General features: G+C 41.8%; 1 protein-coding gene across 2 annotated transcripts in view; it reads right to left on the reverse strand.

Annotated features, from left to right (window-relative positions):
* CNST (consortin, connexin sorting protein) overlaps window positions 1-8,427 on the reverse strand; it is a 96,181-nt gene extending 87,754 nt beyond the window's left edge. Inside the window, exons 1-3 of one of the 2 annotated variants that reach the window (XM_034764981.1) lie at window positions 8,265-8,427; window positions 7,482-7,542; window positions 5,700-5,762 (exon numbers count right to left, since the gene is read on the reverse strand). The gene's annotated coding sequence lies outside the window, so the exon portion shown is untranslated. Of the gene's footprint in view, window positions 1-5,699; window positions 5,763-7,481; window positions 7,543-7,624; window positions 7,946-8,264 lie in introns of those variants that run through there. The other variant, XM_034764983.1, reaches the window with a different exon arrangement.
* Between the last annotated feature and the right edge of the window lie 23 nt (window positions 8,428-8,450).

Here is an 8,450-nt window from a genome sequence, read left to right on the forward strand (position 1 = left end):
CTCCCCCGTCAACGGCGCTTACTCCTACCTCCGCTGGTGGAGCACAAGCGTCGATTTGGGGATCGAATGTCGTGTCCCAACGAGACACGATAATTCGATCCCTGAGAGATCTATTTCTACCCGCCAATTCAGGCGGGTAGTGTAGACATAGCCTTACAGCTAAAGGAACCAACAATTTAACATCTATTGGGCAAGCCCACAAGAAGCTTTTCCTTAAGCCCAGTTTGCATTATACTTTAAGTTTTTAAAAATGTGTCCATTGTTGCATCTCTGAATACATGTACAAATACAAAATGTAATATAAAAAATTTGAGATTCCAGGACCGTCATTCATTTTTGTGTGTGTCACTCTGAAGCCTAGAATGTCTGAGTTAGTGCGAAACGCTGGAAATAGCTACAAGCATGATTGAGAACTCTTATTTGTTCAGACTATCACCAAGTTCAATCATCACTGTGATTTGCAGTCTTATCATCCAATGTTCAAATTCTCAACCATTTTCAGCTTTTTTTTTATACTTTACAAATTACATGCATATGACAGCAGCAGTTTTCAGAGTATAAAATTTAAGAACTTTCTATCCAACAAACCTAAGTACATACATACCTCATCCACGTGTGAAAAAGAATGTATGTATTGAAAATATATTTAAGGCTAGATCAATATAATACCATCTGAAGGAGATACAAGCATGGATAACTGTAGAAAGCTCCACATTGAGATAAATTATTTTAATCCTTGAGAAAAAAATGCTATTTTGGACACCTGGGAATCAGGATCCAAAGGTTTTCCTAGATTGAGAAACCTTCCTTGACAAAGGTGAGGAAGCCACCCTCAGTAAACTCCAACTAACAAGTATTACCTGTCTTATCTGAATTGAGCATTAGCTAGCTCACTCGCAGCTAAATCCTTAGCGGAGCCAGGCACTGAGAAAGCTGATATACTGTACCATCTGGGTTAGATTAGGAAGAAAGTAGGAGTTGAATGTCTTTGGCAAATTGCTGGTACCATGGTCCAAAATGTCTCACTATCCCTGCCACCAATATCAAATATACGATGAAAGTTGGAATCTTTCAAAAGAGACCTCGAAGGGAAGACGAGAAGTTACGCAGAAACACCTGTCTGAAATAAGAACAGAACCTTTCAAGACTATTCCCATACACTTATGCCTGGTTTCATAGTTAAGGAAACAAAACCTCATGATCAACGGTATTAAATGCTTCTGACTAATCCAAACAATCAGCATGGACGACACAACTTCTACAGTCTCTATACCATATCAAGGGCTGCAAACATAATGACAGGGACAGAGGAAATCTGAATGTAACGCCTTATGAAACAGTTATGATCTGCAGGCATTATCTACAGAGTTTACCAGGGCCACAGGTACAGTCTCTCTCTTACTAAATCTGCAGGCCCAACGTGAGGAATTTTCAAAATGACTACTTACTGTTATGGAGCATCACTAACTGACTTCAATGGGAGTTCTGGATATTCAACATCTCTGAAAAATTGTCATTTATTTTATTTAGAGAGGAAGGATAGTCCAGTGATTAGAGCACTAGTCTAGGACTAGGGAGTGCTGTTCTAATGCAAACTTCTTGTGTGACCTTGAGCAAATCACTTAGCCTCTCTATGCCTCAGTCCTCCACCTGTAAAATGGGGATAATAGTACTGCCCTACCCCACAGGGGTGTTGTAAGGATAAATACATTAAAGTTTCTGAGGCATTCAGATACTATGGTAATGAAGTCCTGGTAAGTATGATAAACAGACATGGATTTAGTTGCCATTGTTTTAGGTACCAGAGTTTGAAAAATCTGACTGTACCACATGCACACTGAGCACACTCAGAAAGGACTTCTCAATCATGTTTAACCTGAGAGAAACAAGCACGTGATCCAACTACATATTAAAAACCAATCAAATTCCATTATTGGCATAAAAGGTTGACATTAATAGAGTTGTGGCCACTTATGGCAGTGATGAATTTGGCCCTAATTGATTGATGTCTAGATTCTCTCTCTTCCAATGAGAAGTTACTAAACCATATGATTTTCGTTCTAATTGTCTAAGTTGTTGCTGGCTACATACACTCTTTCTAATAATTTTGGCAAGGAGTTTTTGGAAAGGTTTCAAAGATCTTCCACACAAAGATCTCAAAGCACTTCACAAACATTAATAAAAAGTTTCACAACATCACTGCAAGGGAGGTATGACAAGAATCACTTCCATTTTACAGATGGAAAATATGAAACACAGTGAGATTATGTGATAATGACACAGCAGCAGAGCTAGGATAAAATTACACACCACTGGATTCCCAGTCCCATGATGCTCTAACCCCTAGACAATGCTGCCTCTAGGAACCAAAGTAAGAGATTTTAATATTGTCCCATGGAAAGATATTAAATTAGATGATAAAGTAAGGAGCCTCTAAAGAAATTAGGGTAAATGTGTTTAATTAATCAAGGATCTAAAATGTTCCTATGGCCAAATGTGAAAACTCAATGCTGTGAACGTCAAATACCTCTGCAAGGGCACAAGGACATGTATAACAGAAGTTGCCACTGTATTACTGAATAATTTACAAGCCTTCTTCTCTATAGCTTTCTAGACAGAGGCTATCCAGTTTATGGGTTGATCACAATATGCAAATGTAATGCAACAGCTACAGAACAGATTGCTAAATGCATGGAACAAGAGCGCTATGAGAGACTGGTCTAAAACAGCGGTTCTCAAACTGTGAGTCGGGACCCCAAAGTAGGTCACAACCCCATTTTAATGGGGTCGCCAGGGCTGGCTTAGACTTGCTAGGCCCCAGGGCTGAAGCCAAAGCCCGAGGTCTTCAGCCCTGGGCAGCAGGGCTCAGGTTACAGGCCCCTACCTGGGGCTGAAGTCCTGCCCGGGGTGTTGGAGCTCAGGCTTTGCCCCCGCATCTAGGACAGCAGGGCTTGGGCGGGCTCAGGTTTCGGTCCCCGCCTCCTGGGATTGTGTAATAATTTTTATCAGAAGGGGGTTGCAGTGAAATGAAGTTTGAGAACCCCTGGTCTAAAGCATCAGAACATTGCTTTCTAATTGCAAGGCAAAAGGTACACTCAATTCAAAGATTTAACCATTAGGAAAGAATTATTTAAGATGTATACTCCAAGTTGCAAAACATTAACTAACAAAATTCAGTGACAGTGATGTTCCAGGTTCTACAATGAAATCAACTGGCTGCCCATTTTATCAAGAGGCGGCAAATATTCTGGTTGGTGGGGTTTACAGAAGTACAAGATGATTAGAAGTGAAAAACTAGAGAATTACTTTATAAAAAGTGCATATAAAAGGGATTTTCTAATAAAATGTATTCTGTTTATGTCTTCTATGAAAGCTGAATAGATTTTCAATTGAGTTCATCATGAAATTACAGTAAAAAAGACAACTTGCCAAAGAAAATAAAACAAGAAAATTCTATCAAATAGGATGACAAAGGCAGATCTAGTGCACACATGGTCAGGTGAGATTTTAGGGATTTAGCTTGAAGATAAAATAGAGCACAGCATCAGAGCAAAGACTATATGTGGGATGAGCACAGAAGTGACTGCAAAGAATTAAGCTACCACGATGGTTTGCAAACAATTTTTGCTGTCTTGTAACTCTTCAAAACTATTTTGTGTACAGAAACATTACAACAGTAGCATCTTTTCTCCATTCTATTTCCCCCCCCCCTTTTTTTTTTTTTTTTTAACAGAAATTTGTTTTCAAAGACTTTACAACAATATACAGGTAGATAAATAATATGCCTACTTCACAAGTCTTCTCTCAGTTATTATAGGTAAACAAAAAAAAACATTGTTCATAGCAAATTCATATATTTATCATAACACACATTCTTAAGCAGTACATGGGTTAAAATACAGACTATTGAAGGTAAGAAGTGAGTAAAACAGAGACAAGTGGGTTGAACAGTTTTTGGAGATGACCAGGGTGAGTTGAAGCATCTCAGTAGTAATTCTAAATAGAGGAATTCTGAGACACAATGGGGTGGAATGGAAAGTGCACTCATTTGCATGCCCATATTCAGAATGCTTCTAACCTGCAGCAAGTCAAAAGGAGCATGTTACAAAAATATGCTTTCTTCACCCTCCTCCCGCCAAAAAAATATTTACTGTTAATTTAGTGCTGGTGAAAGATACCAGACTGATAGCTGTAATAGCTCTGATGAATGAAGTCCCCTCTATTCACAGAACAGATACAACACATGGAATAGAAAAGGTTGCTCCACTGCCAAAGTGCCTCAACCCATAACTGCAGTGACAACCTCCATGCCAACACAATTCTTGGCCTCTCTAATAATATGTCAAAAAGAGTGCCACTTAGTGCCAACGGTATGGTGATATGGACACTACCATTAGCATCACTGGACATAGATCTGTTCATTAGGGACTGAACAGAGACCACCAGTTTATTTTATTTATTTATTTATTTGTTTTTTTGCTAGCTAATTCCTTTATTGTCAAGTTGTCAACTCCAATGCAGGGTTTGTAAAGCCAAAATATCAACCTGTATAGTGTGTAAAACAAAATATATTATAGGTGGAGTAGTCCTGATATTACTTTACTTAACGTCAGCTTGCATTAATGAGACACATTCAGCATGAATCTAGTGCTCAGAAAAGGCCTCAAAATGCAACTAACTTGGCATTTCTAGCCACAGTCTGCACAGAAGTGCTCCCCACTAATATGCAAGATTGACTCAACCTATTTAAAGGGGAAAAGCCTGATAAAGAAGGGGTTAAGATGCTAGCCTAGAAGCTTTTTACATTGTCATATGGCACAGACAGGTTTCCAAGCAGGCGCGGACTCTTGCTTCCCCAGTCACTGGAGTTTGGCCATGATGTAAACAAGAGGCCTGATCCTAAGCTTCAAGTCACCTCCGTTTGTTATTTTGTACATAGAAGAGACAATAATTTAAGGATTATAGACTACATAAGTGTAGAAGTTTGGATTACAATAAAAGCTGACCTCATTACGGTCTTTCATGTTGCAGACAGATATCTTATACAAACAATAGGTTGCACACCTATTTGCGGGTCCCAAATTATGTGTAGGAGGAGACGACTGAACGTTATAATTGTTAAAGATGAATTAATTTCAGTTTGAAGTGTATGTGATGGTGGTAGCAGGGGAACTGGTGTCTGATCACTTGTTTTGTCACTTTCTGGTGACTCCTCCCATTTTTGTTCAAATGTTCCCAGATCTGAGGCCACACACGTAACACAGGCAAAAATCTGTTGAGCAACAGATTTTTCATTTCTTTATGGGACACGTACCAACTATTATGACAACACCTGCAAATGACATTCTACTTCTTTACCAACAATGACCTGAGAAAATATTGACCAGATTCTAATCTATGTTTGAAGCAAGAAAAATAAATCAAATAGTTAATTTGTCCAGCTAAGTTTTTATAATCCTCAGTTATGAAAGGAAACCAAGAATTTCAGAGTGACTAACAAGAAACACCCCTGCTGAGTACATTAGGCTGCTTAGTTTGTTGAAACAATAATCTGACTACCACGGTACACAGATAGTGTATTTGAATATTTTTACCTGGTGGAGGTGTAAGTCTTCACAAATTAGAAAGTGTATATCATACAGTCATGTTAATTTTCTATTTTTGAGTCATTTTCTAGATCAGAAAATTACAGCACTTACCATTTTCCTAAAACTTCAAAAGATTCTCAAAGGTATTGTAAGGACAGCAAGATTTCTTTAGCCCTGAAAGATTTAATATGCAGTTATCTGGTATCTCATTCTGCAATAAAATTCAGTAAAAATAAAGCATTTAAAACAAGATACATTTGGATACTTAATGACAGTAAGTTCTAACCATAAACAAATACTGTTTATTCTATTTCATGCACAAATGCATATGTTTCCAATAACGACATGGGTTAATAGAGGAAAAATCTCTTTGACCTCTAGCTGTGGTATACAGGAGACCATTCCCAGTTCCCAAAATACACAGAAGAACGGAAAGATGAGAAGTATGAGAAATCTTATCATAAAACCAATGTTATTATATCGTAATGTCAGAACAAAGAAGTCTATAAAATTATTGCTGTAAAAGATTTTTTATTTCTACACCATAAAAATAGAACAGAATAATAATAGAATTCCTCGGTTAAAAGAAAGCACAATTTACCTTAAAGTCAACCACAATCCTTAGTGAAGAAAAGGCCTGTACTCAAATAAATCCTGATGTGAAGGAAACTGTACTGTCTTCTTTATGAAGGACAGCAGAATAAACTTGGGGCTTGATCATACAAATAGTCCCTGGAATAAATCCCAACTACTCTGAGTAACCCCACTAACATCTATTCGACTACTATTTCTGTATTAAGCACTACATTTGGCAAGAAGTGTTTTCAGAACACCTCAGTATCATTTAAAAACAAAGGATACAAAATCGCACAGTAAAACTATATTTGCGGATAGCAGTGAACACTTTCTCTAAGAAAACAGAACTCTTTATGATCAGTAAATCTCTTACTAATCACTCAATTAAAAATAGAAAAGCCTCATTCAAAAATGGATTGAGAACTTACACATCGCTCAGCTGAACAGATTTTTTTCTCCTAAGAGTCAGTGAAGATTAACATGGTACTCAATTGCAGTTGCAGAATCAGGGCCTAAATCAACTATTTGGTTGGAGATGTCAAAGGGTCAAGGAATTCCAAATGTCAAAATCACTGACGCAAACCCCAAAATGCAGTTTTTTGTTTCTGGGGTTTGAAAAATTTACCCACCAGTGACCAATAAGATACTTTCCCTGGCAAGGGGTTGGTGGGGAAAAGTTTACGCCATCAGTTTCTCCAGAAAGTAAGCTCATTTAAAAAAATAGTTGCTAGACCTTATAGTTGTGAAGATACCTTCCAATCGTGAATGACTCAGGATTGAATTGAGTATGCAGATAGCTATCTCCATTGTCAATCCTGCTGCTTAGAGCTTTTTCACAGCAACAGCCCAGTGAAAATGACCATTATGTGAAGTTTCACAGTTGCTAGTCAAAACCTGGTGGACAGGGCAGTAGTGTAAGTGACAAGTATCATGTCAAGTTCATTCTGTTAGGCACAGAAGCAGAGGCATGCACTGGACCTATCAGGGCTGCCCGGGGGGGGGGGTGTCAAATGGGGCAATTTGCCCCAGCCCCCGGACCCCGCAGGGGCCCCGCGAGCTCTGGCCCGGCGGCGGTCCGGGTCTTTGGCATCAGGTCCTTCAGTGCTGCCAAAGACGCAGAACGACTGAAGGGCCCTCCGCCGCCGAAAACCCGGACCGCCGTCGGGTGAGTACAAATGCCGCAGCTCCCCCACTTTGCCCCAGGCCCCCTGAATCCTCTGGAGGGCCCTGGGACTTATTCACAAGTACCAGAAGCCCATTCATCTATGACTCCGGAGACTGGGAGGTAGAGCACATCACTTCAAATTAATCAAATACCTGCTAAAATAAGCCTTCCTATTTAATCTTCAGCTTCATCCACTGACCTCCAGCAGAACTCCTAAATTATAAGGGAAGCAATATATAATTAATATCTTGGTTTAGGAGGTTGAGCAACCATTGGTATTGTTTTCATTACTCACATTGTGCTGCAGTAAGATCACATTAACACGTATGACCGTCTCTCCCATTGCTCTATAAGTTACATGGCTTCATACCCATTCAAACACCAATAAATAAATACATGAAAATCAGACATCAGGTGAATTTCAAGCATCGACTGTTAACCAGCCTATGGACTCCCGCGTGCGCCGGGCACCACTGCCCAGAGCAGCGCAGCTACCCCGCTCGCTCCCATCCAAACAGCCACCCGCCGGGGTCCTCACTCAGAGCAAGACGCAGCCCACGGCACGGCGCGGCGGGGTGTTCACAGCCTCCCCAGAGGGCGGCACTGGCAGCAGGGTGCGCGCCAGGAGAGGCGGCATCTCAGGGCCACCCGCGCCGCGCCGCCCCCAGGCTCCTCGCCGTGCCGCGGGCTGGTGCGAGAGCCTCCGCCCCGCTCCACGTCGCCTCCGCATCGACCCTCCTCCCCCGGTCCGCCCCCTGACCCGGCCCCGCATCTCCCCGCCGCAGAGCCGCGGCCACCCGGGCCCCGCAGCCGCACCCCACTTCCTTCGCCTCTGCTCGTTGCCGGGTCACCCCCCGCCGGGGTCCCGCAGCGACGGACCCGGCTCCGCGCGGGCAGGGGGAGGGGTGGCAGGCAGAGGAGCCTCCATCTCCTACCTAGGTGCCCGGCTGACCCCGCAGGGCTCCGGGCGGGCATGGCCGGCGCTGGGCGAGGGGTCCCTGGCGGGCACGACCTGACCTCCGTAGGCTCTGCTGCAGACTCCCGGCGACGCAGGGCTGGCACCATAGAGAGGAGGAGACTTGACGGCCCAAAATCATAGAGCGGGGTAGCTAGAGAGACTG

This window comes from Trachemys scripta, chromosome 3 (genome assembly GCF_013100865.1).
Source record: "Trachemys scripta elegans isolate TJP31775 chromosome 3, CAS_Tse_1.0, whole genome shotgun sequence".
NCBI classification, from domain to species: domain Eukaryota; kingdom Metazoa; phylum Chordata; order Testudines; family Emydidae; genus Trachemys; species Trachemys scripta.